Source organism: Colossoma macropomum, unplaced genomic scaffold (genome assembly GCF_904425465.1).
Source record: "Colossoma macropomum unplaced genomic scaffold, Colossoma_macropomum, whole genome shotgun sequence".
In the NCBI taxonomy this organism is placed as follows: Eukaryota; Metazoa; Chordata; class Actinopteri; order Characiformes; family Serrasalmidae; genus Colossoma; species Colossoma macropomum.
The window spans coordinates 2303809-2325549 of NW_023494793.1; the positions used below are offsets into that span (position 1 = coordinate 2303809).

The 21741-nt window shown below is 40.0% G+C and overlaps 11 non-coding genes across 11 annotated transcripts; all 11 read left to right on the forward strand.

Annotated features, from left to right (window-relative positions):
• Positions 1–14428: 14428 nt before the first annotated feature.
• trnag-ccc lies at positions 14429–14499 on the forward strand. The gene has a single exon. It is a non-coding gene; the product is annotated as a tRNA-Gly (tRNA).
• A 375-nt stretch (positions 14500–14874) lies between these two features.
• Positions 14875–14947, forward strand: trnar-ucg. The gene has a single exon. It is a non-coding gene; the product is annotated as a tRNA-Arg (tRNA).
• An 846-nt stretch (positions 14948–15793) lies between these two features.
• trnag-ccc lies at positions 15794–15864 on the forward strand. Its single transcript has one exon. It is a non-coding gene; the product is annotated as a tRNA-Gly (tRNA).
• A 375-nt stretch (positions 15865–16239) lies between these two features.
• On the forward strand, positions 16240–16312 carry trnar-ucg. The gene has a single exon. It is a non-coding gene; the product is annotated as a tRNA-Arg (tRNA).
• An 866-nt stretch (positions 16313–17178) lies between these two features.
• trnag-ccc lies at positions 17179–17249 on the forward strand. Its single transcript has one exon. It is a non-coding gene; the product is annotated as a tRNA-Gly (tRNA).
• A 387-nt stretch (positions 17250–17636) lies between these two features.
• On the forward strand, positions 17637–17709 carry trnaq-uug. Its single transcript has one exon. It is a non-coding gene; the product is annotated as a tRNA-Gln (tRNA).
• Positions 17710–18587: 878 nt separating this feature from the next.
• On the forward strand, positions 18588–18658 carry trnag-ccc. Its single transcript has one exon. It is a non-coding gene; the product is annotated as a tRNA-Gly (tRNA).
• Positions 18659–19045: 387 nt separating this feature from the next.
• trnaq-uug lies at positions 19046–19118 on the forward strand. The gene has a single exon. It is a non-coding gene; the product is annotated as a tRNA-Gln (tRNA).
• Positions 19119–19996: 878 nt separating this feature from the next.
• trnag-ccc lies at positions 19997–20067 on the forward strand. The gene has a single exon. It is a non-coding gene; the product is annotated as a tRNA-Gly (tRNA).
• A 387-nt stretch (positions 20068–20454) lies between these two features.
• Positions 20455–20527, forward strand: trnar-ucg. Its single transcript has one exon. It is a non-coding gene; the product is annotated as a tRNA-Arg (tRNA).
• An 866-nt stretch (positions 20528–21393) lies between these two features.
• On the forward strand, positions 21394–21464 carry trnag-ccc. Its single transcript has one exon. It is a non-coding gene; the product is annotated as a tRNA-Gly (tRNA).
• Positions 21465–21741: the final 277 nt, after the last annotated feature.

Sequence of the window (21741 nt, forward strand, 5' to 3'; positions counted from 1 at the left end):
AAGTCAGTATTCTGAGCACTGTTACTTTTTAACAGCATCAAAAGAATATTTTTTATAATTCTTTCTTGTTGTATTTTAAAAAATACATACCATATCTTTAGAAGAAACACCAACAGTGCTTGTTTATTAAAAACTTTAAAGAAGATCTTAATAAACGGCTGCTTTACAAACACTGAAGTTCCTGCTAAAAACTGAGTAGACTGATAAACCGCTGTGATCACTCAGTTATTGATCTCAGTGTTACTAAACTCCTGAACTGTGTCTCCAGTAGTGCACTTGTTCACTAGTGATAAGCTTGGCATTAGTGTTGTACTGGACTTGTGGATGTGTTTTGTGTTAAGTTACATACTCGTTATTACCTGAAAATCACATATCGACCCACTTTATGGTAAATTGTTGGTTTAGGCCATAAAAAGGCAGTGGGATTATGGGAGCAGCAGTGGACGGAAGCAAGCGATGAGAGCCAAAATAACACTGAAAATGCTGTATTCATTTGCATAATAGAGCATCCTAAACCCAACTTTCAGTAAAAGTATTGTTACATTGAAATACTGACTGCAGAGAAAGTAGAAGTATCAACAAAAACAACTTGAGCAGTACAAAAGCTGCAGCTCAAAACACAACCTAAAGTACTGAATAACTTTTAGAACCTCAGTGGTCCATCCAGAATCTATCAGCACAGAAACTGATAGTTTGTTAGGCTCTATTCTTCTTTTCGTTCCAGAGTAAATTGATTTGTTTGAATATGAGAGTTAATTAAAGTATTATCATTTGAAAATACTCAGGACTGGGGTTAATTCCCTGCTACAGCCAATTGCGGTGCACCTCATTTGCATACCCAGCATTCTGTGAGTAAACGTTCTTCCAGAACTGTCTATGGAGCATCAAGCTGTTCTCCCAGGTATGTGATTTACAGCTTGTATGTAATTTGTGTTGTAGGAACTCATGGGACGTGTGGATGGACAGCAGTTATTTGTCATTAGCAAACACTGGGTGCCATCCTTGTTTTTCAGACATCGATATATTGACATATCAAGTAAATTTGCTTTAAATGTCATCTGTTTTGAGCTCTGGAAAACTGCTCAATAACCTGGTTTCCTAACCTGGGTTGCCTTACGTCATGGTGAAATGTATCATCAGTGTGGTGCAAGCTGACAGCTCAGCAAAAAGCAAAACATGTTTAGCTTATAGATATTACATAATGATGTTTCTGGTGTAGATCATCATCTTCATGCATTGGATGTGTGCTGATCAATAGAGATATATAATCAGTTCTCAGCCTGGGAGAGAGAAGTGGGAAAAAACATAAAAAGTTGTTTGTGCAAAAAATGGTCTATTTATTTCAAAATTTCAACTCAGCAAATAAATAGAAATCGGACACTAAATATTGCAAAAAACATAATATTTATTTGTGCTCCATGTAGATGATGGGTACATTTATTTTCACTTATTTTTACCAGATGCAGCTGCTGATGTGACTCATTTGCAGGAAAACCTGAACGTGTGCAGTTCCTACAGGCCTGGGGAGCTGCTGGAAACACCAAACCAGCCAGACTAGCGTGTGCTGTACTGGGGGACTTCATAAGCAGGACTGGGAAACAATGGCCTAAATAATGTCATTGCATCTATAATGTTGCTTATATTCCTTACGTGAGGCTGTGAGAAATGGCTCTATACTGGCTCAGTGAAACTGCCTTGATGTGCAGATGTACCAATGAGCACAGATACTAATCCAGGTACACAAGAGCAGGAAACCACAACTCTGTGCAGCGCAGGGCTGAACTGGGGAACTGTGGGCTAGGGGGGTATTTACCCACAACATAACAACTCAGGCACCCACACTTTTGCTCATTTAGAATCTCATAGGCTGCATCCAAAACCACATAGTCCCACTCTATACATACTATACTAATGAGAGTATTTCTAATAGTGGTGTACAGTTTTTGGCCTATGATGTGGTATGTAGTTTTGGATAGAACTATAAAAGTCATTTTTTGTTGACACTTTTTTGAAGATTCTTGAAAAAACAAAGCAAGATTTGGTGTGATTGTGATACCTGGTGAAATGTGCAGTTTGTGTGAGTCAATAATGACGCAGTGAACAGCTACCTGCATGCACAGAAACCGAAACTGTTTTTCGATTTCGCACTTTACGTCACCTCCTGTTTTAAGGTCAGGAGTGCTGAAATGTGTCAAATCTGGAGCTGGTATTTTGAGCAGTTGAACATTAATCTCTCAGAAACAGTGGTTTTGTGGTTCTGATGAGGAGGGAGTTCCTCAAGGTGACAGCATCTGCTGACTGCAAGTACACTTTAAAGCCTGATTCAATGCATATGCATTTCATACGTCTTATTATATTTAGGCTCCTGCATGTGGAGGAGAGACTGACTGACTGATCATGGGCAAAATATCTAAGAGCAAAAGACGATCAAACTCAGCACCGAGTGAAAATGATGGACATGAAGGTGAGATTTACAGCTGTACTTACTGCAATGAATATGCAAATACAAACCTACTACTATTATTATTGTTATTATTATTATTATTATTATTATTATTTTTATTATTATTATTATTATTAGTATTATTATTATTATTAATATTAGTAGTAGTAGTTGATGCATCAGTACTGTTAATAATACAATTGATATTATTTGTGAGGAAATTAATTATTAATAACATTATTAGTAGTTTATAATTGTTTTAATAATGATATATTTAATTAAACCACAATATTAATAATAATACCAATTATTATTATTATTATTATTATTATTATTATTATTAGTAGTAGTAGTAGTAGATGCATTAGTGCTATTAATAATAAAACTGATTATATATATATATATATATATATATATATATATATATATATATATATATATAATTTGTAAGGAAATTAGTTATTAGTTACATTACATTAAAAGTAGTTAATAATGGTTTTAATCACGATATGTTCACCATAATATTTATTATTATTATTATTATTATTATTATTAGTAGTAGTAGTAGTAGTAGTAGTTGATTCATCTATTCATCAATTGATATATATTATTTGTGAGGAAATTAGTTATTAGTAACATTATTAGTAGTTAATAATTGGTTTTAATCATGATATATTCAATTATACCACAATATTTATAATGATAACTAAATTATTATTATTATTAGTATTAGTATTAGTAGTGGTAATGGTGGTGGTGGTGGTAATAATAGGTGTGTTAGCTGTATAATGTATAGTATGTGCATAATTGATGGTAATAACAATATTTATTAGTATCACTATTAATCACGTATTGCACTTTTCTGTCATTTGGTGTGAATAAAAGATAATGTTTGCTATAAAATATGAAATGAACAGAAATAAACCAACCATCCACACTGGCCTGCAGGCACAATACACTTCTGTGTCATACCTGACGAATTCCCTCTTAATATCAATTTGAACTCGTTTCTGATTTTCTTGCAGTCTCGTCTGCTCATGTGGAGAAAGACGATCCTGAACCGAGAGCAGAACATCAGTCCAGTAAGAAACAAAGCACCTCATTTGTCGTCATTCACTGCACACTTCTAAGTCCTGCTTGAATTCAGGGCCTTCTTGCTGGATTGTGCTGATTTTTCTTCTCTTTATGTTCAGCAGGGGGACTGTTAACACAGTGCTCTCCCTCCACTCTGAGTGCGAACCTTTCAGCTGTTGGTGGAGGTCTTATCAGTGCTCCAGCATTCTGTAGCAATGCTGTGTCAGGAGACGTGAACATCTCCAACTATTTTGGTAAGAACCACGGTGAGTTGGACCTAATGCCCCATCATATTGAATCATATTAAATAGAATTGAATTGAATGACTTTGTCATTGTAAGCTCTGCTTACAGTGGACTTAAAAGTACCAGATAAAAACACAGGATATTCAATAAAGCACAAAACATTCAAGAAGAAGGCACTAAATTAACAAAACACAACATTCAAAATAACACAAAACATTCTAGAAGACAAAGGACTATACAGTAATGTTGCATTGCACGCAGTTAGATGAAGTGTAGATTTTACCTATATGGGTCATGTGAAAGAAAAGAGTCCAGTGTTTTTGTGTGATTAATGTGCCAGTGGCCCTGGGAAAGAAGCTGTCTGGAGTCTAGAGGTGTGTATTTTGGCCAGCCTGTAACTCGACGAAATGGTGGTGACCAGGGTGTGTGGAGTGTTTGATAATATTCACTGCTCTGCTAAGGTAGTGTGAGGTGGTGATACCCTCGAGGGAGGGCAGGGGTCAGTGATTTTCCCTGCTGTTTTCACCACCCTCTACAATGCCTTCTTGTCTGCAGCAGAGCAGCCTGCAAACCATACTGAGATACAGTGCAATAATGTGCTCTCAGTCTCTGCCGTGCTCTCTTAACAGTTGCTAAAGTGTTGGCCGACCAGGATAGATGCTCAGAGACAAGGACACCCAATAATATAATGTAGAAACACAGTTACGTGTAATCAGGACAAAAGGTGTTTATTTAAGCACACGACTAGTGTGGTCATTTTATTTATGCTCATATGTCATTACATGAACAGATAACAGTAAAATTATGACTGATCATTGTTTGACACATTCCATTGCTTTATTTTTATAAAGTTTTAATTCTATTCCATTTGTCTTCAGTTGCAGTGACACAGGGATCCCTGCCTGTCATCAGTGAGGACAAAGCTTTAACTCAGGTAAGACTGTGCTGCACTTTACTAGACTATCCCATCAATACAAATACAGCATAGAAAAGCAATATCTGTGTTTTCTTTCTGTTAAAACAGGAGGCCGACAAGGACATCTGCTCAAAACCGTAAGTTTGTTACCGTGTAGACTGAATGAAGCTACACTGAGTTGAAGTTACATACATATCACTGTTGTTAGAAGAAAACCTTGTATCTCCAAAATGGTAACTTTACGGGAGAAGAAAAAAACCTACTTTATTTCAAATGCAAGTCAGTGGAACCAGAGGTGTTTCCAAGTCATTTTGGGCCGTTTCTTTTGGTCCATTCTTCATGAAATTTACACACAATATAAAGGGCAACAAAGATTTTCAAATAATACCAAAAACCGAAAAATGGCAAAAATGGAGATAGGAGGTGTTCTTCCCACAGCAGCAATATAAACTGGCAGCTGGTTTAGATTCAGTCAAACATCATTTTACTTTATTTATAAATTCTAGTCAGTAGAAGTGAAACGCTTTGTTCGCTATTGGTACAAAAGCTTGTACCTCCAAAAAAAAAAAACTTTAAAGGAGAAGGAAAAAATCTTTCTTGCATTTTAAAAGAAACACATAAAACAAACTTCTATTTGAAGTCAATCTGGTTCATTATTGGTCTATTTATCATGAAACTCTGGCACCATGTAAAGGGCGACTGAAAATGAAACATGACAAAAAGATAAAGAGATAAAAGGCAGCTGGTTACTGTGTTTGGCAAGCCTTTCTTTTATTTATAGGCGAAAGTATTTTTCTTTTTTTGTCTTTCAGTGGTCTTAGATCTCCTGAAAAGGTCAAGAGAAAACCTCAGATGACTTTCTATCAAAACAGAAAAAAAGGTCTGCATTATGCACGCGAAGCAAAAGTCACATGTAGCAGGTTGATTCCTGATGATGTCAACCATCAGCTAGACCTGCTGGGCCTGGAAGAAGAGACCGAGGAGGACGGAGAGTGTGAACATGTTCTGTCCAGCCTTATCGGAGAGATCACAGGGACTCGAGTGACCGCTGACTACCACTGTTATGAATGCAGCTCTGCAATTCGCCACTTTAAAGCCAAAGCCTTCAGTGTCAAGTGCACAAATTGCAAGCACAGCTGGAAGTGTGCCAAACTGCAGTGCACATGCTCGGCTGAAATAACCATCGAACTGTCTGACGGCACAAAGCGGACAGTGGAACTGAGCGACTCACTGCTGCGCTCGATTGTCAGCTTTGAAACAGAGGGATACTGTAACACGGACAAAATCGAGAAAAAGGTTTTGAAGTTGGGCAACATTAAAGTGGACTACATGGATGGGCATCTTAAGAGGGTGGAAAGGATTGCAGACCATCTTTATACTTGGAAAATGCATGGTTCTGAAGGGGTGGCATGAGTGGAGAGTACACCTCTCATGAAATCTGATTGGCCACCCCAGATTCCAGTCCAAAATTCCTGCCATGTCATTGGCTTCCACCTCCCTGTGGGGTGGGTGTCTGTGCCTGTAATCTGAGCTGTTTTGAGATGAGAGTTCAGACCCGGCTCAGACTTTCTCACAGTGAGGAGCATTGCCAAATGGCGGAACCAACACCCCCTGCCCCCAATCACCCCCACCCCTCCCCCGCCTGGCTCGCACATTCACACAGCCACCCTGCCTAAACTGCCTGCCAACCCTTTGTCACCCCTGGTAAAATTCTTTAGAGCTGCCTCTGGCTTAGAGCCACAGACCACAGGCTTGTTTTGGTCCAACAAAGCCAAGAAATCCACATTCTGTGCACAAGCAGTCTGAAGACCATAAACTAACAGTAAAAATGAAAGTAAAAAGTTTTAGCTTCAAAAAGTAACTGGACCACCTTTAAATTTTGGGTTAATTGAACTTCAAATAATTATTTAACCCTTGTCTGGTATCCATTTTCAATGTGGGACTATTTTCAGTGTTTACCAAAAGAAAATATGATGCAATTTATTATCATTTCAACCCCAGATTCTTGGTCTTTGCTCATTTTCTGTGAAGAACATATAAAATAACCCATTTTCAGTGTCTTCACTCTGTTCACCCCCCACACATTTATATTACACATGTGGTGTTGGGTGAACCTGCAGGGAGTAAAAGTGTGGAGGTGCTGTGTCCTTCACTCTGTTCTCCTCCTACATGGCCTGCTGTTAGTGTGTGTGTGAGGGTGGACAACATGGACAGGCAGCTGACTGGCTACAGCTGCTAAAGGAGAACCCTACGCTGGACACTTGTGACATTTAAACACCTCATATTTCTATACAAATTATTATGGCTGTTTTATAACTATAATGTGGTGAGTCCATCAGACCCCTGAATAACAAACACATCAACATGGCACAAGGGTTAGGAAAAGTGTTTTATTCCCTGTCAACTTATTGATTGTGGTTAAAATAACTCAAAAGTTTAAAGCTGTCCAGTAACTTTTTAAGTTAAAAGCCAAAACAGTGCAACGTAAAACTGCACAAATATAAAGGTTTATTAATGGCTCTTCATACATATATTATGAGAGACAATAGCTGCAGGCTGGTGGAGTCTAAAGCAGCTCTTTGATGATGTTTTTATACCACTTGCATCACTATGAATGAAACTGACATGCAATTAAGCTCAGAATTCACTGGTCATTTTGACACTTTTGTTCTTGAGGATGAGCACTTTGAATGTTTTTGTAGTGGAGCACATGAATGTAAAACATGACTACATGAACTAAATTTATACTGTGTTCTATTCACAATAATATAATATGTAAATCCCTGTTGTTGGAAGAAAACCTTGTATCTCCGAAATAACAACTTTTACAGGAGAAAGAAAAAACCTACATTACTTTTTAATGTAAGTCAATGGAACCAGACTTTTTTCTAAGTAATTTTGGGCTGTTTCTTTTGGTCCATTCATCATGAAATTTACACACAAATTAAAGGACAACAGCCATTTATTAACTATGACACAAACTGAAAAACAGCAAAAATATGAGGTTTTGTTCCGACAGCAGCAATATAGATAGACAGACAGATTGTTACAAGTGAGGATTTGATTGCATTCAGCCACAAGAGCAGGTCAGGTACTGATGTTGGATGGTCAGTTCTGGATCACAGACTCATCCCAAAGGTACTGGATGGAGCTCCATCACTCCAGAGAACACAGTTCCACTGCTCCACAGCCTCTAGCCCATGTTTAACACTGGCCATGGTGACCTTAGGCTCATGTACAGCTACTCTAGAACATCCCATTCTATTGGTCAGTGACTTACCATGGAGATTATACAAGCTGTGAGCGCTCAGTCTAACACTTGTATCAGCAATTAGTGTCTGGATACTTTCTGGACATGTTAATGACACAAATGCTAGTCACTCTTTTGTTTGTCTTTTTGTTTGTTTCTGAGGATCAATAAATGAGTAGCAGCTTACAGGATCAGATGCACTGACTGGACAACTATATTAAATGTAGAATGTTTACCTGTTTACTTTCTCCTCTTTTATGCATTCAGACTGAACTGGCTCAGATTCTGAAGTTGTGCAGGTTTATGTCCACTAGAGGGCAGATATGAACTAACTTCACACAAACCAAAACATTTTCTCAAAATGCCAGTAACTCTGAGCGTGATGTGTTTTTGTCTATGTCAGTCAGTCTCTGTGTAACAGACGTAAAATTTGGCTGTTTGTTTTGTTGGAGACATTAAAAATGACCAAACTACAGTTTCAGCCTTTATAATAGAGTCAAAATGTTTTAAAGGTCCAAATAAATGGATCTTTAATCTTAAATTATTATTATTATTGCTATTTTATTTTATTTTTTTTATTTCTCTTCTCATGTGCCTGTGATTGAGCTCTGAGATTTCTACTGTCTTCTTACTGCACTTCCCCTTTAGGCCCATTTCAATGACGAACATTTCCTTTTTATGTCTTTTATTTTGCTTTTATTTACTTCATTTTAATTATCAATTATATTTTTATGCCGTTTGCACTTTTAGCACTTTATTATTCTAATGCATTTCTTCAACTCTTAGTCTTTAATGTAAATTTAGTAATTTGTGCTTTGTTTAGGAAAGTGTTTAAACCGAGTTTAATCGACTCTTGGATGTTGAATGCTGGCAGAACTCCATTGGAATTTCCCAGTAAGCACTGCTGCATAAGTAAACAACCATTTTGGACACTTAATAGTTGTCTAAGCCCGTTGGCTGAATGGACAAGGTCAGCGTGCAGTGCGCCGTAGAGCTGAGAGTGTGGTTAAAATCTCAGACCCCTCTCAACAAAGGCTTGAGGACGGGAGCCTCTGAGAGCCGTGACCTCTCCCCCAACGGGTTGCTGCTTTTATGCTCATTTCATTTACAGCAGAAAATCAATCCAGCAAGGTGCCTATGGTGGCCCGGTGGAGCTGTGGGTTTCGCTGACGCCTCTCAGCCAGAAGGTCTTGCGTTCCATTCCCGATCGGGGTCCTCTTTGTGTGGAGCTTGTCTGCGCGGGTTTCATCCCGTAGTTCAAATGCCATTTGCAGATAAGCGGCTTAAAGAAGTGTGTGTATATTTGCGCATACACACGATGGCTTTCCCCTTCAATAACCTTTTTGTTGATTTATTTTCTGCTGTAAATAAAAAAAAACCATAAAAGCAGCAGCCTGTTGAGGGAGAGGACACGGCTCTCAGAGGCTCCCGTCCTCAAGCCTTTGTTGAGAGGGGTCTGAGATTTTAACCATACTCTCGGCTCTATGGCGCACTGCACACTGACCTTGTCCATTCAGCCAACGGGCCGCCAATTATGAGGTCACCACTACCTCCTTATAATGACCACATTAATGAGTCTCCTTCATTACTGCACACCGAGTCTCAACGCTGTGCTCTCAGGTCTCCATGGAAACCGGGCCAGAAGCTAATCTGACCTCAGAACAGCTGTGTGTGTGTGCTTGTGTGTGATGTGTCTGTGTGTGTATGTGTCTGTGTGTGTGTGTGTATTTAACCCAACTCAGGAATCAACAGCTAAATGTCAAATTACACTGTATTGTTAACCGTTTTAGTAGATTATACCTGTTAGAGAGTGAGAGAGAGAGAGAGAGAGAGAAAGAGAGAGAGAGAGAGAGAGAGAGAGAGAGAGAAAGAGAGAGAGAGAGAGAGAGAGAGAGAGAGAGAGAGAGAGAGAGAGATTATAAATATCCAAATCAGAGTGAAACTATGAATCCATTCAGTTTATAAGAACTGATATTCCAGAAGAACAAAACAGGCACAGAATATTACAGGACTGTGTTTTTATAATCACTACTAAATACCATCAGACAGCTGTGCAATCATTATATTATATTATATTATATTATATTATGGTGCTGAGAGCGCTTGAGGTTCTGTAAGTGTTTGTGTGCTGAATGTGCTGTAACGGAAAGTGTGCTAGATGACTGGAGCGGATGGTTTGAAGCAGAAAGTGCTGATATTCCAACATGCAGATCTCTGCTGGTCCATGCTGGGTTTAGCTTAGTTAGCACAGGGCCTGTGAAGGCTATTGATTTAGGATAGATAGTGTAAGTTAAGGTAATTGATGATTTATGTGGTCCGCCTTAATAAATAAAATAATTTAGTAAACATTTGTTTTATGTTTAACAATAATTACTTAAAACCAACCAAAAGCAACTTAAGCGAATGAAACAGGAGAGAACACACAAATACACCATAATATGACGTCACCGGAGCAGAACGGCAGCTATAAATAGTCTGGCCCATAGAAATACATACATGTGGTCAGTGGCTACGGGGCTCTCTGGACTGGGGATCTAATCGACGTGACATCACAGCCTGGGCTGGCTGCTTGGTTGACGCTGTACTACAGCTGTGGGGCCAGATAGTTACTACAATTCATATGTACAGCACTCATACTCAAATCACTCTTTTCCCATAGTCAAGTAGTACACACGATTATTAAAGGCAGTACTAAAACTACTACAGGACTACATAACACACAACACTGTATTACTGTAATTAACCATATCCTCTTTACTCAGTATTATATATATGTACACACACTGGGAAATGATACAGGTTTAAACAGCAGTTTTAAAATGCATCTTAAATAATTTTAGAGAGTGAAAACATCTAACAAATTAATTTATTGTTTAGATATTTCCTGCAATTAATATTTACAGCACTCGGACTCAAATCACTCGTAATGTCATATAAACAAACATCATAATTTTTAAAAATTCTCAGTTGATGTGCAGTGGGTCTATAAGCTCCTGCGCTTCTAATATTATGTCTCTTTAATTATTTTAAAAATGATGGCAGGGTTTGGGCAGAGGGGCCTTTAATCTCTCATCACATATTCAGGTTATTTGTTCATCTACGTTTTCACTAATAATAAAATCGTACATTTATAATCATAATAATTTAAGCAAACAAGTAGATATTATATATTTTAAGCAATGCTGGTCTTAATAACTCTGACCACAATCAATGTCATTCTGTTGAAATGATCATTACGTAAGAAAATATACAATCATGTGACGCCACAGCAAAAGAACAGCAGATATAAAAGGACAGGATGATGACAATGTTTCCTTCTACAGCAGCTAAACAAAAGAAAACAATATGCGATGTACAGTCATTTCCACTGGACACATGAACTGGAGAGAATTAATGAACAGATGGATGACTGTGTAGCATCTCAGGTCTGAAGGATGCATTTGGTTGTCATGGTGAGGAAAGGGGTCCTGGTGGGCACTTCTGGGATGGGCCCGCTGGATCCAGCGATGTTGGTATGGGAGTCGGTCAGGGGTCTATCAGAGTCCACTCCATGCTGAGAGAGAAAGAGTGAGAGAGAGTGAACGAGTAGCACAAAGCTCTGTCTTAGTGCAGGCAGTTAAAGCTCCTAAAACATGTCAGCAGGTCCAAACTTCAGTTCTTCACTCTCATCATTATATAACTTACAGATTAGTTTCATAACATTTACCAAATAACTGACTGCAGTTACTGAATAACAGGTCTGAATTAACAGGTTAAAGGGTTAATATCAATTGAAAGGTCTTGTGCTCAGGGATTTCTGTGTATCTTAATGCTGGGCAAGTAAATGAATGTACGAGTGCTGCAGTTGTTATGTTGGGATTGTACTGTGCTCATCATGGAGACGCCACAATGTGAGCAGACCGCAGGAGTGCGTACAGCTCAGTATTTCTGTTGTATCTGCTGTTTCTGTGAATATGCTTACACTACGTCCATAGACAAACAATAATCCTACAGCGTGGAGAGAGACAACCAGTATGGTACTCAAGTGGTCTCACTTCTCTATTTATAGAATGACGTCATCAGCCATCTAGGTCTCACAGAAGGCTGCACATGTAAATGAGTCTTCTAACCAATCACAGTGTGTTTTACTGTGTGCTGTGTGCATCTTCACCAATCACAGTTCCAGAAAAGTATCTGTTGGTGTTTTGAGGAATCACGGTGTTCTTGTTATTATTCACAACTAAATTATTTTGCTCACAAAAATGCAGGTTTTTCTAACAACTACTGGTTCACAAGGACATTTCACAATTTCAATATGCAGAAATATAACAAAATACTAGTGTTTCAGCCATATTGTGCAGTTCTGATATGTGCATGCGTGTGTGTTTACCTTGTCCAGTCTGGAAGTCGTGATGAGGAAGGCTGTGGGGGTCTGCTGTCTGTGGGGTCTGGCAGATGAGGACAGATTATTGAGCTGCAGAATCTTTTCACTCTCCGACTTCCTCAGTGGAAATCATCCTCCTGCTGATGGACAGTGGACACTCAAACACATCCACCAGAACCTCACCTGCTGAAACTCACACACAAACACACACATTGTACAGTAACTTTAAACAAAAACATTTACAGACCTCAATTTGAAGAAAGTTGGACAGTATGAGCAAATACAAAGCAAAAAGCAGTGATTTGTAAATCCACTCGGTTCTGTATCTAAACAAAAACAACACAAACTCAAGATACTAAATGTTTAAAGTTACCAGCTTTATTCTTTGTTCTAAATGTATTCTTTTTCTTAAACTGATGGCTGCAACTCGTTCCAAAAACTTGGGACGGATCAATTTTATACTAGGAACATTGTGAAATGGTAAAAAATTGTAAAGGTTATGAAATGATAGTAATTATAATTGTTATAGACACAAACTGCTGATTGAATGTAAACAGGTTTGCATCCGAGCTGAAGTCCAGCCCAGGTGCTGATCATCTGTATCATCTATAAACATCTATAAACTTCAGGAGTTATTCTCGTCAAAATGGATGCTCCATTATGGGTCCAGCACACGCATATGCTTATTTGTATGTGTATAAGAGGACATTAGGTATGATGTGGACGAGAAGATATGGCCAAATGATCAGATCAGGTAAAGTGAGCATTTACAGTATCTCTGACTCACCTGTGACTTTTTCCACAATAGACAGCGTAAAGTTCTGGACATTTATTTAATTTCTATTACTTCATATATTCCTATCCAGTTGAGGCACTTTTCTCCTTTCATAGCTATAGAAGCTTTACAATTAGACCAGCACAGAAAGAGGAGAATGGTCGAAATTAAAGAGGCAAAGTCTCTCCCAGAAAGCAATGCAGCTGTTTACGTAACCAATGCCATTGTTATCACACCAGTCTTGTTTTCTCAGAGCTGTTAGACACAACGTACAGAAATCCACCAGGGAGCCTAGAAAACAAGAGACAGCAGAATTAGCTCAAGAGCCAGACACTTTGAGATGTCTTAAGATGTATTGCCTTTGATAAAAAGTTCATTTTTTCTTTGAATAAACCAACATTATTTATACAAACCCAGGTCTCCTGAATCTCTTCCATGCCAAGATCAAAGATTTTCTACAATGGCGACGAATGTGGGACGAGGTTCATCTCCTTTTTGACTGCAGCAAAATGGTAAGTGATACCTGAGGACTTAATTGTATCTTAGTTAAGTAGGTGTTTCCAATTTGCTAAAAGGCTTGTACGACGACGGGCTCGCATTCCAATAAAGCAATAGCACACATGAACAGCTCTTGAACAGTTTCCTTGAGTGATTAGGCAGGGGCAGTCTTGCTTGTTTGGTACAAAAACCTGCAGCCACACCAGACTCCCTGCAAACAAGACAAACATTCCTCCACAGATGTGTTTGGGCAAGCTTTCCACAGATCTACCTGCATATTTGTAAAACTGAGTTATACTTATTGAATAACCCACTTTCCCAAGGATGTTGATCAAGTTTTTTTCAGAAACTTGAAAAGCTTGATCAACATGCATGTAATAGTTTATGCACGTGAAGACAACAAAGCTTTGCACTTGCTGGATCTGAACTATGTTCCACCTTGTTTTAAGCAGAGCTTTCCAAACTCATCTGCCAACGGGATGGTGTGACTATGAGCTTGCCTTCCAATTAATAGCAAACATGAACAGCTGATGCAGAGATAGCTTGACTCGTTAAACGTTGGGAATCTTGATATGCCTCTTGCTTGTTTGAAACAAAAACCTGCAGCCACACCAGACTCCTCGCAAAATAGATTGCACATACCTCACAGTTGTGCATGAGCAGGATTTCAACAGATCTACCTGCATATTCCAAACATTGAGTCATACTAAATGAGAAGCCAGCTTTCCCAAGATTGTCGATCAAGCTTATCAGAAACCAACAGATTTAATTTGAAGCTACACTCTACACAACCCAAGATCAGCAACAGCAGCAGTTCTGGACAACCCTTGAACAAGGCATGTCATCAAAAACATCTGCATCCTTGCGCCAGTGGTGTAGTGGTATCATGCAAGATTCCCATTCTTGTGACCTGGGTTCGATTCCCGGCTGGTGCATGAACGGTGTTGCAAGCTTTAATTATCAAGATAAACTCTGAGTCTATGGATATGTTATATTCCCTATGGACTAAGTGCATTTACGTTAGCTTACATTACATTCTCTTGGGCTTAAAACGAAACCTATACGACAGTTGGTATGTTATGTCGGGGTGCCCATTGTTTGTCCTGCTTATCTACCACACTGTTGAATGGAGCTCCACTCCAAAGTAATATACTTGATCCAAGAACGAAATGTCTTTTATGACAGCCGAACATTAGAGCCAGCGGAGCTTGATCTGAACTCTTGCGGTTGGTGGATAGCACTTTCCATCATCATATAGATAGTTGGAAAATGTAGATTTTTTTTTCAGGTGGAAAAACTCAGGATCTGTAGGCCCAGTGGCCTAATGGATAAGGCATCAGCCTTCGGAGCTGAGGATTGTGGGTTCGAGTCCCATCTGGGTCAGTTTATGCCTGGGAAAACTTTGTGGTTGTTAGAACTGACTTGACAAACTGAACTGTACCTTGTTAAGTAGGTGTTTCCAATTTGCTAAAAGGCTTGTACGACGACGGGCTCGCATTCCAATAAAGCAATAGCACACATGAACAGCTCTTGAACAGTTTCCTTGAGTGATTAGGCAGGGGCAGTCTTGCTTGTTTGGTACAAAAACCTGCAGCCACACCAGACTCCCTGCAAACAAGACAAACGTTCCTCCACAGATGTGTTTGGGCAAGCTTCCCACAGATCTACCTGCATATTTGTAAAACTGAGTTATACTTATTGAATATCCCACTTTCCCAAGGATGTTGATCAACATGCATGTAATAGTTTATGCACGTGAAGACAACAAAGCTTTGCACTTGCTGGATCTGAACTATGTTCCACCTTGTTTTAAGCAGAGCTTTCCAAACTCATCTGCCAACGGGATGGTGTGACTATGAGCTTGCCTTCCAATTAATAGCAAACATGAACAGCTGATGCAGAGATAGCTTGACTCGTTAAACGTTGGGAATCTTGATATGCCTCTTGCTTGTTTGAAACAAAAACCTGCAGCCACACCAGACTCCTCGCAAAATAGATTGCACATACCTCACAGTTGTGCATGAGCAGGATTTCAACAGATCTACCTGCATATTCCAAACATTGAGTCATACTAAATGAGAAGCCAGCTTTCCCAAGATTGTCGATCAAGCTTATCAGAAACCAACAGATTTAATTTGAAGCTACACTCTACACAACCCAAGATCAGCAACAGCAGCAGTTCTGGACAACCCTTGAACAAGGCATGTCATCAAAAACATCTGCATCCTTGCGCCAGTGGTGTAGTGGTATCATGCAAGATTCCCATTCTTGTGACCTGGGTTCGATTCCCGGCTGGCGCATGAACGGTGTTGTAAGCTTTAATTATCAAGATAAACTCTGAGTCTATGGATATGTTATATTCCCTATGGACTAAGTGCATTTACGTTAGCTTACATTACATTCTCTTGGGCTTAAAACGAAACCTATACGACAGTTGGTATGTTATGTCGGGGTGCCCATTGTTTGTCCTGCTTATCTACCACACTGTTGAATGGAGCTCCACTCCAAAGTAATATACTTGATCCAAGAACGAAATGTCTTTTATGACAGCCGAACATTAGAGCCAGCGGAGCTTGATCTGAACTCTTGCGGTTGGTGGATAGCACTTTCCATCATCATATAGATAGTTGGAAAATGTAGATTTTTTTTTCAGGTGGAAAAACTCAGCATGTGTAGGCCCAGTGGCCTAATGGATAAGGCATCAGCCTTCGGAGCTGAGGATTGTGGGTTCGAGTCCCATCTGTGTCAGTTTATGCCTGGGAAAACTTTGTGGTTGTTAGACCTGACCTGACAAACTGAATTGTACCTTGTTAAGTAGATGTTTCCAATTTGCTAAAAGGCTTGTACGACGACGGGCTGGCATTCCAATAAAGCAATAGCACACATGAACAGCTCTTGAACAGTTTCCTTGAGTGATTAGGCAGGGGCAGTCTTGCTTGTTTGGTACAAAAACCTGCAGCCACACCAGACTCCCTGCAAACAAGACAAACGTTCCTCCACAGATGTGTTTGGGCAAGCTTCCCACAGATCTACCGGCATATTTGTAAAACTGAGTTATACTTATTGAATAACCCACTTTCCCAAGGATGTTGATCAAGTTTTTTTCAGAAACTTGAAAAGCTTGATCAACATGCATGTAATAGTTTATGCACGTGAAGACAACAAAGCTTTGCACTTGCTGGATCTGAACTATGTTCCACCTTTTTTAAGCTGCTCATCTGCCAACGGGATGGTGTGACTATGAGCTTGCCTTCCAATTAATAGCAAACATGAACAGCTGATGCAGAGATAGCTTGACTCGTTAAACGTTGGGAATCTTGATATGCCTCTTGCTTGTTTGAAACAAAAACCTGCAGCCACACCAGACTCCTCGCAAAATAGATTGCACATACCTCACAGTTGTGCATGAGCAGGATTTCAACAGATCTACCTGCATATTCCAAACATTGAGTCATACTAAATGAGAAGCCAGCTTTCCCAAGATTGTCGATCAAGCTTATCAGAAACCAACAGATTTAATTTGAAGCTACACTCTACACAACCCAAGATCAGCAACAGCAGCAGTTCTGGACAACCCTTGAACAAGGCATGTCATCAAAAACGTCTGCATCCTTGCGCCAGTGGTGTAGTGGTATCATGCAAGATTCCCATTCTTGTGACCTGGGTTCGATTCCCGGCTGGCGCATGAACCGTGTTTGTGGGTGTTGCAAGCTTTAATTATCAAGATAAATTCTGAGTCTTGGGGTACGTTATATTCCCAATATGGACTAAGTGTGTTTATATTGGCTTACATTACATTCTCTTGGGCTTAAAACGAAACCTATACGACAGTTGGTATGTTATGTCGGGGTGCCCATTGTTTGTCCTGCTTATCTACCACACTGTTGAATGGAGCTCCATTCCAAAGTAATATACTTGATCCAAGAGCGAAATGTCTTTTATGACAGCCGAACATTAGAGCCAGCGGAGCTTGATCTGAACTCTTGTGGTTGGTGGATAGCACTTTCCATCATCATATAGATAGTTGGAAAATGTAGATTTTTTTTTCAGGTGGAAAAACTCAGGATCTGTAGGCCCAGTGGCCTAATGGATAAGGCATCAGCCTTTGGAGCTGAGGATGGTGGGTTCGAGTCCCATCTGGGTCAATTTATGCCTGGGAAAACTTTGTGGTTGTTAGACCTGACCTGACAAACTGAATTGTACCTTGTTAAGTAGATGTTTCCAATTTGCTAAAAGGCTTGTACGACGACGGGCTGGCATTCCAATAAAGCAATAGCACACATGAACAGCTCTTGAACAGTTTTCTTGAGTGATTAGGCAGGGGCAATCTTGCTTGTTTGGTACAAAAACCTGCAGCCACACCAGACTCCCTGCAAACAAGACAAACGTTCCTCCACAGATGTGTTTGGGCAAGCTTTCCACAGATCTACCGGCATATTTGTAAAACTGAGTTATACTTATTGAATAACCCACTTTCCCAAGGATGTTGATCAAGTTTTTTTCAGAAACTTGAAAAGCTTGATCAACATGCATGTAATAGTTTATGCACGTGAAGACAACAAAGCTTTGCACTTGCTGGATCTGAACTATGTTCCACCTTGTTTTAAGCAGAGCTTTCCAAACTCATCTGCCAACGGGATGGTGTGACTATGAGCTTGCCTTCCAATTAATAGCAAACATGAACAGCTGATGCAGAGATAGCTTGACTCGTTAAACGTTGGGAATCTTGATATGCCTCTTGCTTGTTTGAAACAAAAACCTGCAGCCACACCAGACTCCTCGCAAAATAGATTGCACATACCTCACAGTTGTGCATGAGCAGGATTTCAACAGATCTACCTGCATATTCCAAACATTGAGTCATACTAAATGAGAAGCCAGCTTTCCCAAGATTGTCGATCAAGCTTATCAGAAACCAACAGATTTAATTTGAAGCTACACTCTACACAACCCAAGATCAGCAACAGCAGCAGTTCTGGACAACCCTTGAACAAGGCATGTCATCAAAAACATTTGCATCCTTGCGCCAGTGGTGTAGTGGTATCATGCAAGATTCCCATTCTTGTGACCTGGGTTCGATTCCCGGCTGGCGCATGAACCGTGTTTGTGGGTGTTGCAAGCTTTAATTATCAAGATAAATTCTGAGTCTTGGGGTACGTTATATTCCCAATATGGACTAAGTGTGTTTATATTGGCTTACATTACATTCTCTTGGGCTTAAAACGAAACCTATACGACAGTTGGTATGTTATGTCGGGGTGCCCATTGTTTGTCCTGCTTATCTACCACACTGTTGAATGGAGCTCCATTCCAAAGTAACATACTTGATCCAAGAGCGAAATGTCTTTTATGACAGCCGAACATTAGAGCCAGCGGAGCTTGATCTGAACTCTTGTGGTTGGTGGATAGCACTTTCCATCATCATATAGATAGTTGGAAAATGTAGATTTTTTTTTCAGGTGGAAAAACTCAGGATCTGTAGGCCCAGTGGCCTAATGGATAAGGCATCAGCCTTTGGAGCTGAGGATGGTGGGTTCGAGTCCCATCTGGGTCAATTTATGCCTGGGAAAACTTTGTGGTTGTTAGACCTGACCTGACAAACTGAATTGTACCTTGTTAAGTAGATGTTTCCAATTTGCTAAAAGGCTTGTACGACGACGGGCTGGCATTCCAATAAAGCAATAGCACACATGAACAGCTCTTGAACAGTTTTCTTGAGTGATTAGGCAGGGGCAATCTTGCTTGTTTGGTACAAAAACCTGCAGCCACACCAGACTCCCTGCAAACAAGACAAACATTCCTCCACAGATGTGTTTGGGCAAGCTTTCCACAGATCTACCTGCATATTTGTAAAACTGAGTTATACTTATTGAATAACCCACTTTCCCAAGGATGTTGATCAAGTTTTTTTCAGAAACTTGAAAAGCTTGATCAACATGCATGTAATAGTTTATGCACGTGAAGACAACAAAGCTTTGCACTTGCTGGATCTGAACTATGTTCCACCTTGTTTTAAGCAGAGCTTTCCAAACTCATCTGCCAACGGGATGGTGTGACTATGAGCTTGCCTTCCAATTAATAGCAAACATGAACAGCTGATGCAGAGATAGCTTGACTCGTTAAACGTTGGGAATCTTGATATGCCTCTTGCTTGTTTGAAACAAAAACCTGCAGCCACACCAGACTCCTCGCAAAATAGATTGCACATACCTCACAGTTGTGCATGAGCAGGATTTCAACAGATCTACCTGCATATTCCAAACATTGAGTCATACTAAATGAGAAGCCAGCTTTCCCAAGATTGTCGATCAAGCTTATCAGAAACCAACAGATTTAATTTCAAGCTACACTCTACACAACCCAAGATCAGCAACAGCAGCAGTTCTGGACAACCCTTGAACAAGGCATGTCAGCAAAAATCTCTGCATCCTTGCGCCAGTGGTGTAGTGGTATCATGCAAGATTCCCATTCTTGTGACCTGGGTTCGATTCCCGGCTGGCGCATGAACCGTGTTTGTGGGTGTTGCAAGCTTTAATTATCAAGATAAACTCTGAGTCTTGGGGTACGTTATATTCCCAATATGGACTAAGTGTGTTTATATTGGCTTACATTACATTCTCTTGGGCTTAAAACGAAACCTATACGACAGTTGGTATGTTATGTCGGGGTGCCCATTGTTGGTCCTGCTTATCTACCACACTGTTGAATGGAGCTCCACTCCAAAGTAATATACTTGATCCAAGAACGAAATGTCTTTTATGACAGCCGAACATTAGAGCCAGCGGAGCTTGATCTGAACTCTTGCGGTTGGTGGATAGCACTTTCCATCATCATATAGATAGTTGGAAAATGTTGATTTTTTTTTCAGGTGGAAGAACTCAGGATCTGTAGGCCCAGTGGCCTAATGGATAAGGCATCAGCCTTCGGAGCTGAGGATTGTGGGTTCGAGTCCCATCTGGGTCAGTTTATGCCTGGGAAAACTTTGTGGTTGTTAGACCTGACCTGACAAACTGAATTGTACCTTGTTAAGTAGGTGTTTCCAATTTGCTAAAAGGCTTGTACGACGACGGGCTGGCATTCCAATAAAGCAATAGCACACATGAACAGCTCTTGAACAGTTTCCTTGAGTGATTAGGCAGGGGCAATCTTGCTTGTTTGGTACAAAAACCTGCAGCCACACCAGACTCCCTGCAAACAAGACAAACGTTCCTCCACAGATGTGTTTGGGCAAGCTTTCCACAGATCTACCGGCATATTTGTAAAACTGAGTTATACTTATTGAATAACCCACTTTCCCAAGGATGTTGATCAAATTTTTTTCAGAAACTTGAAAAGCTTGATCAACATGCATGTAATAGTTTATGCACGTGAAGACAACAAAGCTTTGCACTTGCTGGATCTGAACTATGTTCCACCTTTTTTAAGCTGCTCATCTGCCAACGGGATGGTGTGACTATGAGCTTGCCTTCCAATTAATAGCAAACATGAACAGCTGATGCAGAGATAGCTTGACTCGTTAAACGTTGGGAATCTTGATATGCCTCTTGCTTGTTTGAAACAAAAACCTGCAGCCACACCAGACTCCTCGCAAAATAGATTGCACATACCTCACAGTTGTGCATGAGCAGGATTTCAACAGATCTACCTGCATATTCCAAACATTGAGTCATACTAAATGAGAAGCCAGCTTTCCCAAGATTGTCGATCAAGCTTATCAGAAACCAACAGATTTAATTTCAAGCTACACTCTACACAACCCAAGATCAGCAACAGCAGCAGTTCTGGACAACCCTTGAACAAGGCATGTCATCAAAAACATTTGCATCCTTGCGCCAGTGGTGTAGTGGTATCATGCAAGATTCCCATTCTTGTGACCTGGGTTCGATTCCCGGCTGGCGCATGAACCGTGTTTGTGGGTGTTGCAAGCTTTAATTATCAAGATAAACTCTGAGTCTTGGGGTACGTTATATTCCCAATATGGACTAAGTGTGTTTATATTGGCTTACATTACATTCTCTTGGGCTTAAAACGAAACCTATACGACAGTTGGTATGTTATGTCGGGGTGCCCATTGTTGGTCCTGCTTATCTACCACACTGTTGAATGGAGCTCCACTCCAAAGTAATATACTTGATCCAAGAACGAAATGTCTTTTATGACAGCCGAACATTAGAGCC